Consider the following 16,056-nt stretch of genomic DNA (forward strand, 5'->3'; position numbering starts at 1 on the left):
CTCTGTCTCTCTGTCTCTCTGCCTCTCTGTCTCTCTGCCTCTCTGTCTCTCTGTCTCTCTGCCTCACTGTCTCTCTGTCTCTCTGTCTCTCTGCCTCTCTGCCTCTCTGCCTCTCTGTCTCTCTGCCTCTCTGTCTCTCTGCCTCTCTGCCTCTCTGCCTCTCTGCCTCTCTGTCTCTCTGCCTCTCTGCCTCTCTGCCTCTCTGCCTCTCTGCCTCTCTGCCTCTCTGCCTCTCTGCCTCTCTGCCTCTCTGCCTCTCTGCCTCCCTGCCTCTCTGCCTCTCTGCCTCTCGGGTTCCCAGTCCTCAAGAGGAATCCTCTCAATGAGACACTCAGAGTTCAGACGTCCCGTTCAATGGGAGCTCAGCGAGTCTCAGCGGGAGCATAACGAACCATCAGGAGATCAGAGATACTGGAGCAGGCCTTCAGAGCCACGATCACAGACCTCTGCTAAATATCCCCAGTGTGTGTCAGATGGGGGTGGAACCAAGCACCGTGTGCTGTGTGTGTGGTGTGTGTGTACGGTGTGTGTATGTGGGGGTGGGATGGGGTTGCTGGGGCCTGAGCCCGATGGATTTGATCCAAGACGACGCTTTTATACGCTCATCTCTTTGAGAATCAAAGCTGGGGGGGGGGGAGGGAGGTAGCGCAGGACGGCTAAATGTGACAGGCTAGGGTGAGATAAGACCCCCCCTCCGTGTTGGGTCGGACCTCCCTCCTCATCAATGGCTGTCTGTTCCCCTCGCCCCCACACCCTCCTCATCATCAGACAGCAGACACATTAAACAACACCGCCCATTTCACATTTCCTACCAAGTCTCTCTCCATTCACACATGAGCGGCCTCTTCCCAGGGGGACGGATGCTGTGGTCGCCATGGCGACCCCAGCATCCCAGATCGCATCACTGTAGGTCTGTTGCGATGCAGGCGGCCTCATGTGTGTTCCCCGTCTCCCCCACCAGGAGTCAGACCCCAGGTGTCCGCCCTGGGCCGGATGGGGATTCCGGTCAAAGGTACGTCTGGAACGCCGGGAGCGCCACATCTGCTCCCCCCCCCCCCCCCCCCCCGCTCAGCTCTCGGCCTGTGTTTATGTCTGAGGGCTGACTGTGTTTACATCCCTCTGTTCCTATTATAATCCTCTTCTTTCCACCTGGTTAGACGCCAGCCTGGCCATGGGAGGAGCCAAGCCCGCAAGTCAGTAGGAAACTCACTCACTTTGTATTGTGTCAGTCTTAGATATTCACTCACTTTGTATTGTGTCAGTCTTAGATATTCACTCACTTTGTATTGTGTCAGTCTTAGATATTCACTCACTTTGTATTGTATTGTCTCTGACCTAGTCTTAGATATTCACTCACTTTGTATTGTATTGTCTCTGACCTAGTCTTAGATATTCACTCACTTTGTATTGTGTTAGGGCTAGTCTTAGATAATCACTCACTTTGTTTTGTTTTCAGGCTAGTCTTAGATATTCACTCACTTTGTATTGTATTAAGGCTAGTCTTAGATATTCACTCACTTTGTATTGTATTGTGTTTAGGCTAGTCTTAGATATTCACTCACTTTGTATTGTATTGTGTTTAGGCTAGTCTTAGATATTCACTCACTTTGTATTGTATTGTGTTTAGGCTAGTCTTAGATATTCACTCACTTTGTATTGTATTGTGTTTAGCCTAGTCTTAGATATTCACTCACTTTGTATTGTATTGTGTTTAGCCTAGTCTTAGATATTCACTCACTTTGTATTGTATTGTGTTTAGGCTAGTCTTAGATATTCACTCACTTTGTATTGTATTGTGTTTAGGCTAGTCTTAGATATTCACTCACTTTGTATTGTATTGTCTCTGACCTAGTCTTAGATATTCACTCACTTTGTATTGTATTGTCTCTGACCTAGTCTTAGATATTCACTCACTTTGTATTGTGTTAGGGCTAGTCTTAGATAATCACTCACTTTGTTTTGTTTTCAGGCTAGTCTTAGATATTCACTCACTTTGTATTGTATTAAGGCTAGTCTTAGATATTCACTCACTTTGTATTGTATTGTGTTTAGGCTAGTCTTAGATATTCACTCACTTTGTATTGTATTGTATTGTGTTTAGGCTAGTCTTAGATATTCACTCACTTTGTATTGTATTGTATTGTGTTTAGGCTAGTCTTAGATATTCACTCACTTTGTATTGTATTGTGTTTAGCCTAGTCTTAGATATTCACTCACTTTGTATTGTATTGTGTTTAGGCTAGTCTTAGATATTCACTCACTTTGTATTGTATTGTGTTTAGGCTAGTCTTAGATATTCACTCACTTTGTATTGTATTGTCTCTGACCTAGTCTTAGATATTCACTCACTTTGTATTGTATTGTCTCTGACCTAGTCTTAGATATTCACTCACTTTGTATTGTGTTAGGGCTAGTCTTAGATAATCACTCACTTTGTTTTGTTTTCAGGCTAGTCTTAGATATTCACTCACTTTGTATTGTATTAAGGCTAGTCTTAGATATTCACTCACTTTGTATTGTATTGTGTTTAGGCTAGTCTTAGATATTCACTCACTTTGTATTGTATTGTGTTTAGGCTAGTCTTAGATATTCACTCACTTTGTATTGTATTGTGTTTAGGCTAGTCTTAGATATTCACTCACTTTGTATTGTATTGTGTTTAGGCTAGTCTTAGATATTCACTCACTTTGTATTGTATTGTGTTTAGGCTAGTCTTAGATATTCACTCACTTTATATTGTATTTTGTTTAGGCTAGTCTTAGATATTCACTCACTTTGTATTGTATTGTGTTTAGGCTAGTCTTAGATATTCACTCACTTTGTATTGTATTGTGTTTAGGCTAGTCTTAGATATTCACTCACTTTGTATTGTATTGTGTTTAGGCTAGTCTTAGATATTCACTCACTTTGTATTGGGTTAGACTAGTACGACTAGTAGCAGTAGTACTACTACTACAAATAGTAGTAGTAGTACTAGAAGTATTACTACCAGTAATAGTAGTAATACTTCTTTAATGTCCCCGGGGGATAAGATTGTAGCAGACACCAAATTGGTATCGTTAATTAGATAATAAGTGAGTGTCTTAGGGTTAACCCTAACCATTTGAAATTATACATACATTAATACCTTAGTTAACATGAACACATAAACAAACCATAACTACACTATTATTTAACTATTAATTAACTGGGTGAATGCTTATCACTGCCATAACGATGTTATTTCATGGTTAATTAAGGGTTAATTAAGATGTCCCCTCCCAGGTTACAGCGCTCTGGGTGCCCTGGGGGGCCGAGGCAACGGGGCCAAGATGGGGAGGCAAGTGGCAGGTGAGACCATTACATCACACGTAACCATGGCGACACTGTCTCGGGTGTGATGCAATTTTCTTTTATATATATATATATATATATATATATATATATATATATATATAAAAGAAAGGGGGTTGTTATTTAATTTTTATTGTATTCTTTCCCAGGACGTTACCCTGTGACTCAACTGGGCGGAGGTAAGACTCGACTTCTTGCAGAGTCACTGGCCTTCCTGTCACCTGTTTCTGTCAAAGCTCTCTTTGTCTCTCCTACACAGTAGGCTCTTCATGTGTGGCCCCCTGTATTTCCCATGTATTTCTCAGTAGGCTACAAGAACCCAGGGGCCGGCAAAGCGGCCGTCAAGCAAGGCGCGGGGTACGGGGCCTACGGAACCTACGGTAAAGTTCCTTCTAAGATCAATTACTTCACATCAGGGACATTAAATTACGAATCGTACTCTGTATGTTTTTTCTGAAGGTACCGTATGTAACCTGACACCCAGTGTTTATAACGGGTACTGCAGACTAGAGTCGCCATTGAGTTTATGACATATAAATAGTTTTATGATTTAGTAAGGTAAATTTATTAGTCACTGTTGTTCAATAAGAAACATACATTCACTAAATCACAAGCGGAAAAATACATTTGATTCACTATTCACAGTCTCCAGAGTTCCTTTAAATTACTATTAATACTGTAGAGCACGGGTGTCCAACTCATTTTGGTTCAGGGGCCACATACAGCCCATCTGATCTCAAGTGGGCCGGACCAGTAAAATAATGGCAAAATAACCTACGTCAACTCCAAATCTTTAGCTTTGTTTTTCAGTACTATGCTTTATCATTCAGCCTACATTTGTAGCCTACATAATCATGGATCACAAGGATATATATTAGCACAACACATTTATTCACAGATAGGCCAATGTAATTGATATAAAATGCATTTCACATTCATTAACAACTGGTTTATTTTTATAGAGTTGAGTGAATACATTTTTACATCTGAACACCTGAACCAACTCACCACACTAAACAAACTCAAGTGGGAGCTATGAAGGAAGCTATCATACTGCCTTGAAAATGTAAATGTGCACATATAAATAAAATAAACAAACATCAAAGTTATAGCAGTGTATGAGCAATGAGATTAGGCTACATCAGGTCAAACTTTTTTGTAGGCTACTGAAGCTGAGAATGATATACTGCACAATATTCATTGTCTTTTAACATGAAACCTGAGTAAACTTATTTTCAAAGATCTGTATTCATCAGAGTGCAAACATTTCTGAAAGAGCATCACAAGAATTAGGGCCAGGCCTACTTGCTATTTTTTTTCTCACTGTAGTCTATTTGCTGCTGCTGGCTCCTAAAACTTGGCATCTTTTAGCCTTTACGAGTGCATCATTATCAGGTGTCAAATCCTGAGTAGCAGCACATTTCACAATGTTGTGAAAGGCTAGGGTGAGATAAGACCCCCCCTCCGTGTTGGGTCGGACCTCCCTTCTCATCAATGGCTTTCTGTTCCCCTCGCCCCCACACCCTGTGTGGCTGTTAGACATGGGAAATGGGCGGTTTCACCGCTAGATAGCTGCGTCTCCCAGAGTGACAGTTTTAACTTGAATGCGCGTATGCTGTTGTTATACTGAGTGACAATTTTTTTGCGGCCCTGCAACATTTTGTTAAGATTATTCAGGTGCTGTGTAATATCCACCATAAAGGCAAGATCCTGCACCCACTGCGGACATTTGAGTTCCTTCACTGGGCTACCCTTTATCTCCATGAACTGTCCATTTTCCTCTCGTAGCTTAAAGAAACGCTTGAGCCCGGCACCTCGGCTTAACCACCGTACTTCAGTGTGGTATGGTAGGCCAGCCTGAATGTCATTATCTCTGAGAAAAGTATAAAACTGACGGTGATTCAGACCTCGCGCTCTGATGAAATTTACAGTTTTTACAACCACACTCGTAACGTTATCCATTTTTGGGGATTTTTTTTTCGGAATTTTGTCACAACGCCTGCCCTTCTCCCGACCATTGACGGTGCGCCATCTGTAGCCAGGCTGACGGCACGGGACCAGTCCACTCCGACCTTGTCCAGCGCTCCAACGAGAGAGCTGAATATGTCATTCGCTGTAGTGTCCTTCATAGGCACCGTCTCAAGGAACTCCTCGGTGATTGTCAAAGTCTCATCAGCACCCCGAATAAATATGGCCAGTTGAGCAATATCTGTTACATCAGTGCTCTCATCAATTGCAACCGAAAAAGCAATAAATGACTTGATTTTGTCATTCATTTGGCTGCCCACGTCTCCTGAGAGCTCTGTTACCCTATCTGCGACAGTGTTCCTCGACAGACTAACGTTGGCAAAGGCAGATCGCTTTTCAGGGAACACGACTTCTGCAGCCTTCAGCATGCATGTTTTCACGAACTCACCATCAGAAAATGGCTTGGATGCTTGCACTATCTCGTGAGCAATAAGGTAGCTGGATTTCACTGCTTCATCACTGACCTCGCGGCTGAAAGTAGTAGACTGCTGTTTCTTCAGACCAGCTAACAATTAGACTGCTGTTTCTTCAGACCTGCTAACAATTTGTCTATCTCCTCTTTTCTTAGTTGTCCTTTCAAAATTTGATATCTTTATTAATGATGAGTCTCAAAGTGGCACCAAATATTATATTCTTTGAGCACTGAAACTTGCTGATTACATACCAAGCACACTGCATTTGTATTAACCTCTCTGAATAAATAATTCTCAGTCCATTTTTCCTGGAAAACTGCACTTTGTGCCCACTTTTCTTCTTTTTGACAAAGACATTTTGGTAATGGGGATGTCACCCTTGATAATTTCTTAATTGTGGTGAAACAAGGACAAGTGTGGAATTCCTTCCTTTTTTTATTTTGGCTGCCCCCTAGCGGCTGGAGTGAGCATTTTGGTTGTTTCTTTAAAAAATCATAACTCATCACAGGAATGGGCTAGAGACTTGCTTTTTTTTTGACATGCTCAGAAATTTATGCCCTACAAGTCGCGGGCCTGATCAAACCATCTCGCGGGCCGGATCTGTCCCGTGGGCCATATGTTTGACACCCCTGCTGTAGAGCTTCTTAAAGGAACATTCCTGATGATGATGTACCTGGTCTTCCCGTCTGCAGGTGTGGGTCTGGGCGCCGGGATGGGGATGCCTATGGGAGCGGGCGTGGGTAACGGGATGGGGCTGGGCCTGCCCCACGCAGGGAAGCGCGGAGGTAAACATGAAGCTCAGCCTATATGAGGCCGCAAACTCAACTGCCTGCTCATCGAAATTGCAACATAATATTTTCTAACCCTCTGGAATTTGCTAATTTCTGTCTCTCTCCCTGCATTGTCTGTCTGTCTGTCTGTCTGTCTGTCTCCCTCTCTGTCTGTCTGTCTGTCTCCCTCTCTGTCTGTCTGTCGTTCAGTCTACGGCAACGGCAACGGCAACGGCTACGGCTACGGCACTCAACCAGGTGAGTGATGTCTCCGTCTGTTTGTCTGAGCTCCTGGCGGACGTTGACAGACTGCCTCACCCTGACCCGTGTCTCACTCTGTCACCGTCGCGGTCCTGATCTATGGAGCCCCCTGCTCCTCAGACGACCATTAGTCACGCTGCGACGGGAAACACAACCTGACTGACGTCTTAAGATGGCCATGGTGCCGGTGTCAGATTGTGATGACGGAGAGTCTATGCAGGAAGCTCTCTGACCCCGTCTCTTGTCTCGTTGACAGGATACGGGGCCGGGGCTGGGGTTGGAGTGGGCTACGCTGGAGTCCGTCCCGGTAAGTCGACCAATCACGGCTCACCCCCTCCCTCCATGTCGTTGACCATGTTTGTATGCAAAAGGGTCGGTCTGCCACACAGTCACACCTGGTGTTACAGCCGGTCGTGTGGCCCCTGCTGTGGGCGCAGGTAAAACGTTTCCGCCTGACTTACTGAACGGATTTGTTTTGACCAATGAGAAGGCTGCTATTGACACCGTCCTAAAAGGTCCTGCCATGATAGAATGCTTTACTGGACCTATTCCCTTGATGTCTGCAGGTATTTTAAACCAATGGCAACATCGGTATCAATCAATGTCTTCTGTCTTTAACATAGCTGCCATATCTCGATCCGAAGGCCCTGTTATTAGCAGAACTCTTAACGAGATGCGTTCCAAATCTCCTATCACTGTAACGGTTCACTTCCTGCCCCCTTCCCAGCCGAGATGTGATTGGAGAATGTTGTTCTGACCGCTGCCCTGTCTGCCTCACCAGGTATGGGAGCGCAGTACTTCCCCGGACAGTCTGCCAAGGGGCCAAAACCCGGTAAATTCTGCAGAACTCAGCCACTCAAGGCCTCTTGTCTGTCCATCCGTCCCTGTCTTGTAACTTTGTGTGTGTGTGTGTGTGTGTAACCCTCGACTCAAATCAGTGACCTCTGGTACACTGGAACTAAAATTGGGTTGCGTTCTGTTTTTTGTTGCATGGAATTGTGTCTAATTGAAGCGTCAACTCCCTCGACAGTGAAATAAATATGACAAAAAAAAGCATTTGTTCTACTATTAGGTCTGTTTTATTTTAATGCAACTGTCTGCGGATTACAATTACAATTGTTTGAAATTGTAATTGTATATCTTCATAATTTGCACTTTGTTTTTTAAGTAAAAGAGTAGGTTTAGTGTCATGTTCCAGACCTAATATGGATGAATTGCTAAATTATGGATATATTTTGCACTGTGTATTTGGGGAGTCATTGTGTGTGTGTTGATGGATCTTGCCTGAGTGTACAGGATGTAAGCCATCCTTTTTGTTGTGCGTTGCGGTTGTGCGTCTGCATGAGTGTTATGTGGGTTCTCATGCGCTCGTCAAGAGTTACTAACCACCGGTCAGTGTTCCCTGTGTGTTATCTGTTATCTGTTGGCTGTTGTCTGTGGTGGGGTACAGGAGGTGGCCGAGATAAGAGACATGCTGTTTCATGTCTGCATCCTGGGCTCAACAACAGGATGTGAGCCGTTTCAGACGCACAGTTTGCAGAACTGAGGGCGCCCTTTTCAAACACGTGAAAGCTTCGACGGGGTGGCAAGGAAACTTCCTCTGTTATGGTTCCACTTGTTTCAGGACACACTGACAACAAATGGCAATTTGAAAAGTGTCAAACTGTCTTAAGATACATGTTCAATACGACACGTACTGTATATCACCCATATACCAATCCATGTAAATGATATAAATGACACCTCTATGGAGTCAGGGATGTGGAGTTTATGGGCGCTTTAGTTCTGAGATAACTTACAATCTACAACACATAATGCCACAAATTACACTTTAGACCAAGATGTCCAAAATCAGAATCTTCATCATTAACTGATTCTTCTCTCCAATATGGATTTCTCTATGAGCTTCCATTGCTTGATGTTCAAAGAATTGGACTCAGCAACGGATCTAAATCGAGCCAGCTACAAATTCAAATACTGCCGATTGATCATCTAGAAATCAAGGTCATCTGATGATATCTTCTCAGGTTGGCCAGCCGCGTATTTAGGGGGGTTTGGGAGGGCCGGCGGGGGCCACGAAGCTAAGAACGCTAGAGGAACGCTCGCGGGACGAGGAGTGATGGAACGCCCAGGACCGGTCGCCCCTCAGAGGACCCTCTTACCCCAAGCCCCCAAAGTCAAAGGATACGCGCACGTCGCTGGAGCAGCCCTCCACCTCCTCCACGGTGGAGGAGGTGGAGGAGGAGGTGGAGGTGGAGGAGTTGGGCCATGGACCCACCAGCTTCCTCCTGGAGAAAGTGTGAAACGTCAGATCCCAGTGGGGCAGGTCCCACACGGTGGAGGAGTTGGGCCATGGACCCACCAGCCTCCCAATGGAGGTCATGTGAAACGTCTGGACCCAGTGGTGGGGCAGCTCCCACACGGTGGAGGTGGAGGTGGAGGAGGAGGTGGAGGAGGAGGGCCATGGACCCACCAGCCTCCACCTGCAGAACATTTGAAACGTCTGGACCCAGTGGTGGGGCAGCTCCCGCACGAAGCAACGGTGCCTCTAGCTGACCGTCTCGGCCAGGCAGCGTCTCAAGCGCAGGCAGGAACCGCCTTCTTACAAGAGAGAGCCACCCTGGAGTCCGGTATGGGCGGGGCGGGCCTCCCGCCGCGCCCGCAGCTGCCCTTCAGCATCGAGAAGAGCCACGGCCTTGGTCTCCCGGTCCCTCCTCAAGCGCAGGGACCCGGCGGCTACAGGTCGTCTCCTCACCTCCACCGAGGCCCCCAGCAGAACCCTGGGTTCCATGGTGGAGCCGACGGCGGAACCACAGGGCTGGAAGGAGCAGCAGCAGGGGACAAGCCGAGCAAACCAGCAGGGGGTCAGGTTCCGGTCCTCCCCGCCGGCCAGGGCCTGAGACCGGCCACGCCGCTGGGCCAGGAGGAGCAGAACTATGGCCTGTCGTTTGCAAACAGCTACAGCAGCAGCAGCGGGTATTACGGGGTGGCCTTCGAACACGGGCAGAGGAACCACAACTACGAAGCCGCCGCCGCCGCCGCTAGCGGGAAAGAGGCCTTCGAGGCCCGGTTGGCGCCCGGGGAGGATCTTCTGGGTCTCCTCACCCCTGGGGGTCCCGGGGCCGTTGGACCTGAGGCCGGGGCGCCGGTGAGCCGGGACCCGGTGGGTGGCAGGCCGCTGGGCGTGGAACCCGCGGCGGTACGGACAGATCAGGGCCTAGTGGCTGGGGCGGGGCAGGTAGCTAGCAGCCTCTCACACGGTGACCCCTTGTTGACGACGGGGTCGACGCGATTGGCCCCCCCGCCGGGGCTGAAAGAGAAGAGGAAACAGGGACCATATATGGGTAAGGTGTTCGCCCGCCCTTTGGCCGTCTCGTTGGGTATGGTCGGGGGTTTTAAGGAGTGTGTGTGTGTGTGTGTGTGTGTGTGAGGTTTTGTGTGTGTGTGTCTGTGTGTGTGTGTGTGTGCGTGTGTGTGTGTGTGTGTGTGTGTGTGTGTGTGTCTGTGTGTGAGGTTTTGTGTGTGTGTGTGTGTGTGTGTCTTTGTTTGAGGTTTTGTGTGTGCGTCTGGCACTTGCGTCTGTGTGTGAGGTTGTGTGCTCTTGCTGTTGGGTAATGTGTATATCTAAGTGAGTTTCCTGATACTAACCTCTATGATCCTGCGTTGTTGCTGCACCCTGGTGATTCTCAATCTGCCTAAACGTGTCTCCTGTAGAGTTTGTAGATACTGAGGATCCGATGACTGTTAGTGTGATGAGTGTGTGTTGGTGGTATGGTGAATGGAAGGGTGTGTTGGATTCACTCTGCCTCTGTAGGGGGAAAAACATTTTTCCCTCTTCAGAAGCAAAGCAAATGTTTTGCCCGTGGTTGGTCAGCAGTTGGCATTGCATTTTTATTTTGTTTTGCGTCATCTACAGAAATCCACAGAAGATGTCTTGTGTGTCGTGTAATGTTAAGTGTCTAAGAATCGAACAAAGTAAAAAGTGAAAACGCACACATACACAACGGTCTTCGTTACATCCAAGGAACCCTGTTTGTTTTATCGTCCCATAGAGGATGTGTTAGATAAGTCTCTACATCTTTAGATAAGTTTATAGATAAGTCTATAGAAAAGTCTATGCGTCCAAAGATATGTCAATAGATAAGTCTATACACCTATAGATAAGTCTATAGATAAGAATATACATCTAAAGATAAGTCTATCTATAAGTCTAGATAAGTCTATAGATAGGTCTATAGATCTATTCACCAGCCTACCCTCGGTTGGTGATCTGTGTTGCCTTGGCCCCGGTTGATTCTCTGTCTTACGGAGCAGAAGGCAGCGGGTCTCACGGTGGCTGTGCTGTGTTTGCTTCACAGGGTACGGGGCAGGAATCTACCCTGGAGCGGGGCTGGGGGCCGCGGGCTACGGAGCAGGTAAGGTCCGGCCTCGTCTAGACCCCGCTGTCAGCGGCACTGCTGTCAGCTGAGCCTCTGCTCTCTGAGTCTGCTCCCTCTGAGTCTCTGAGTCTCTGAGTCTCTTGGAGTCTCTGAGAGTCTCTGAGAGTCTCTGAGTGTCTCTGTTCTCTGAGTCTCTGAGTCTCTGACTCTCTGTGAGTCTCTGAGTGTCTCTGTTCTCTGAGTCTCTGCTCTCTCTGAGTCTGCTCCCTCTGAGTCTCTGACTCTCTGTGAGTCTCTGAGAGTCTCTGAGTGTCTCTGCTCTCTGAGTCTGCTCTCTCTGAGTCTGTGAGTCTCTGAGTCCCTGCTCTCTGAGTCTCTGAGTCTCTGAGTCTGTGAGACTCTGAGTCTCTGTGTGTCTCTAAGTCTCTGCCAGTCTCTGAGTCTCTGAGTCTCTGTGTGTCTCTAAGTCTCTGTCAGTCTCTGAGTCTCTGTGTGTCTCTAAGTCTCTGCCAGTCTCTGAGTCTCTGTGTGTCTCTAAGTCTCTGTCAGTCTCTGAGTCTCTGTGTGTCTCTAAGTCTCTGCCAGTCTCTGAGTCTCTGAGTCTCTGTGTGTCTCTAAGTCTCTGTCAGTCTCTGAGTCTCTGTGTGTCTCTAAGTCTCTGCCAGTCTCTGAGTCTCTCCTCTCTGTGCGTCCACAGGCCTGGGACACGGAGGCTACCCCATGGCCGCCGGGGCGGGGAAACTCGGAGGTCAGTTGCTGCCTGGTTCCCTTCAGAACTGTCTATTTGAGTCCGTACACATCTCACGGGTCGCACTGAGCAGGGAATCCGAATCCCCAGCCCTGTGCACGGTGGGATGTCGCTTCTGACAGACCTTCTTTCTGTTTCATTAAGACACAATGATGTCTAATAATACTGCCTTGCATCTCAGGTGCTGCGAATCTGGGACATGGTGGATACCCACAGGGAGGGCTTGGCAAGCCCACCGGTGAGGCTTTGATTCTACTTCCTGCTCCATCTCTTCCTGATGCCCTTCCTTGCCTTCTTCTTCTTCTTCTTCTTCTTCTTCTTCTTCTTGATTTTCTACTTCTGTACTCCACACCTCCGTACGCCCCTCACTTTTACACCTCCCTCCTTCCCTCCCTCTCACGATTTCGGTTTCGATTAACATTAGGGACCCCCACATTGAACACACCACAACCGCTGCTTAGCATGTGTGGCAGGAAAGGGTGGGGCTGGTGTGTGCGCGTGCCTGCGTGTGCGTGTGTGTGTGCGCGTGTGTTCCTGTGCGTGTATTCATGTGCGTGTGTGTGCTTGTGTCATTCTGTCATGTGCGTGTGTGCCTGGGTGTGTGTGCCTGCATGTGTGTGTGTGTACATGCATGCGTATGCGTGTGTGCTTACGCGTGTGTGCGCACGTGTGTGTGTGTGTGTGTGGTCAGAAGGTTACAGAGGGCATGGTGGAAACACCTCCTCTGACCGCGGGCAGGAATGGGCTGGGCTGCTTTGACTTGTAAACCCGGGCAGGAGCGTCTGAGCGGGCCGTGGGCGGCGGGCCTCGACCTCGACGTTAACATCGTTCGCTAGACGCCCCTCGAGAGTCCGACGAATAACCTGAACGCGCCCTGAAGTATCGCCGCTCCGGCTCTCTCTGCATTCCTCGCAGCGCAGACGTCAGTGCATGGTTTCACCTCCTCCGCTCCTCCCCTGGCTCTCTTTGTTGTGGGGGGAGAGACAGGGCTAGCGTTGTTTAGCCGTGTGTCTGAACAGAGGCCTCTTTTGTCCCCCCATTGTGTCATCTCATTGCAGAGTTCGGAGACGGGACCGGGGCCTATAGCGCCGGGGGCCGTGGAGCGAGCAACGGCTACGGTGAGGAAAGGGATCGCATGGGCTGAGACTGAAACCTTAGGGGTGGGGGGGGGCGGGGGGGGGTACAGAACCCAGCCTCAGCACAGTGGAATCACAGCTTAATTTTCAGCAGCAGGGGATGAAACAGATGCGCTGCTTATGAGGTGTGTTCAACTCAGCGTGTAAAAACGCTAAAGAGGGCGCAGCTCTTCCTGCGGAGATCTTTTAACGGCCCGTCCTGATGGGGAAAGTTGCATTGTTTCAGTGCAATCCGGAACCAGAGTTGAACCGACACACACTAGTAATGATCGGGCCCTGCTTGACTCCCCCGAGTAGAAGGAAGGAAAGGCGATGCCTGGAGCTACCTCTCTGCTAGCGTTGAGGGCATGGGGGGGGGAATCTGTGTGTCATTATGTAACTATTTTACAACCTGTGTTACCCGAACCGATATGGTTCACGGGTTGATCCAGCCGAAGAGGGGCGGGTATCGCCGTAACGTTCAGACTTTCTTGCCATTATTTCACAACGTTATTCTCCCTCCCCACAGGCTACGGCAATGGTTACAACATGGGGAGCAACGGCTATGGACCCGGTGAGTTCTGGCAGAGCACACGGAGGGGAACACACTGTGCTCGGTTTGTTATGCCTGCAGTGTTCTAAGGCCGCGAGCCAAGCCTCTGAGTCCTCTGAGAGGCTGTTGTTCACCACCAGGGGATCTGTGATCCTCAGAGACATCGTCTGATCGGTCCCGGGACGCTCTATCCACGCTAGGCGTCGTGGAAGCCTGAATCCCGACTCACCTGTTATGAAGGCTCTAGCTCATAGTGCTTGGCATTACTTAGCATCTTACCCTAGCTGTCTCTGTTGTATATGGGGAATGGGTTAACCTAGCGATTGTCAGTGCTTGGCACTTGGTTCTATGATGAACCTTGCGCCGACAGCGATGTGTTTTTGTTTCTCTTTCTTCTGACAAATGTCCTTATTGTAAGTCGCTTTGGATAAAAGCGTCTGCTAAATGCCCCGAATGTAAATGTTAAATGTAAGGCTGGTCCCTGCCTGCTTATCAAGGCCTTGTGCGTGTATTCAGGGTATCTAGGTCACCATGGATGCTAGTGTCTCCTTAAGGACTCTCAATAGCAGCGTTTGGTAGTTCACTGTAATGGAAGGCGGTTCCACTGTTTTCCACCGACGGACATTTTAGAGGTTCCTCTTGGTGTTGAGCTATGACCTTGTGTCCGGTCCGGTCTGGTCCGGTCCGGTGTGGTCTGGTCCGGTCCGGTCTGGTCCGGTCCGGTGTGGTCCGGTCCGGTCCGGTGTGGTCTGGTCCGGTCCGGTCCGGTGTGGTCTGGTCCGGTCCGGTCCGGTCTGGTCCGGTCCGGTGTGGTGGCATTCCTTCAGGGCCCAGCCTGGGAGCCGGACCGCTGGAAGTGCATGGATGTCTCACTGTTTGTGCTTGTGTAACGTTACAGGCTATGGTGCTGGAGGTTATGCTGGACAGGGTCAGGGATCATTTGGTAAGGAGGTCAAGGCCGGAGAAGTATCAGGAAGGAACTTTGGAAGCTGTGTGTGATTGTTTTGGTGTGTTTAGCTGTGCCTGTGTGTGTGTGTGTGTGTGTGTGTGTGTGTGTGTGTGTGTGTGTGTGTGTGTGTGTGTGTGTGTGTGTGTGTGTGTGTGTGTGTGTGTGTGTGTGGAAAGATAACAGAGTGACACTATCTAAATGACACTCAGTGTAAACCAAAACAAGAGAGGCCTTTTATTGCATTGTAATGATGCCGTAAAATGCCTTATCTCGCCCTGTTAAGTGTAAGTACTGTAAGGCCTAGGAGCCTACTTGTCTGTGTAAATTCACAAAAGCATAGCGTCCATATTCTTGTGATGTAAGCCGCATTATTCAGTATTTGTTTAAAGCTCTATTAAACCATGAGGGTATAGCCCAAAGTATGCTTTACGTCTTTACATTCCAATTGCTCCAATGCATTCAATTCTTCTCAAGGAATTGTCACAATGGCGTTTCTATTAGGGTGGAACAAGAACAACAATGCACGTGTGGTTGCGGCTCTCTGTGTCAAAGGTTAGACGATCGCTCGCTGATTGCAGTGCTCTGTGTCGGTCTGTAGGGGGCGCTGGTTCGGTCCCTGTCGGTGCTGGAGTGTACGGCGATGCCCAGGCCATGGGTCTGGGGAGCGACTCTGGCATGGGTAAATGCACACCTCACACCTTGACCTCCATAGAGGGGGGAGAGAGAGAGAGAGAGAGAGCGAGAGAGAGAGAGAGAGAGAGAGAGAGAGAGAGAGAGAGAGAGAGAGAGAGAGCGCATACAAAGCCTTCTTAAGCCTTCTTCAAGTGTTTTTTAATGCAATTCATAATACTCAGAAGAAATAAATCGAAGTAAGTAAAGAAAAGGAACAAGGGTCAACTCAGGCATGGATTACTACATGTCATGTAGCAGAGGTGACTCTGTGATCTGTTTTCCTCAGGGGGAGGAGTTGGCCACCTCTCCAACGGCGCTTCTCCGGTGATTCCTGCTGGACTAGAGGGTAAAGCTATGTGTGTGTCTGTGTGTGCGTGCGTGTCTGTGCCAACGTGTCTGCGTGCGTGCCTGATTGCCCCTGTGTGTGTGCGTGTGTCTCTGTGCCTTCGTGTGTGGGTGTGTATCTGTGCCTGCGTGCGTGCGTGCGTCTCTGTGCCTGCGTGTGTGCGTGCCTCTCTGTGCCTGCGTGTGTGCGTGTGTATCTGTGCCTGGGTGTGTGCGTGTGTCTCTGTGCCTGCGTGTGTGCGTGCGTCTCTGCAGGTGTGTTTAATTACGCCTGATCCTCAATAAATTTAGCAAGTCACTCCGCCTGTGCATTTTCTTTGTGCCCGTGCTCGCTCGCATATTCACGGGGCAGGCAAGGTTGTAAAAAAAAATAAAAATACAACTGCTCACTTCACTTCGGTGGCCGTAGGGATGTTGATACAGAGCATGCAATACTTAAGAGATTTGAAGTGTAATGACAACCTCTAACCGAGACGCCCCCTGGAGTCTA

Source organism: Pollachius pollachius (genome assembly GCF_949987615.1).
Source record: "Pollachius pollachius genome assembly, chromosome: 11".
NCBI classification, from domain to species: domain Eukaryota; kingdom Metazoa; phylum Chordata; class Actinopteri; order Gadiformes; family Gadidae; genus Pollachius; species Pollachius pollachius.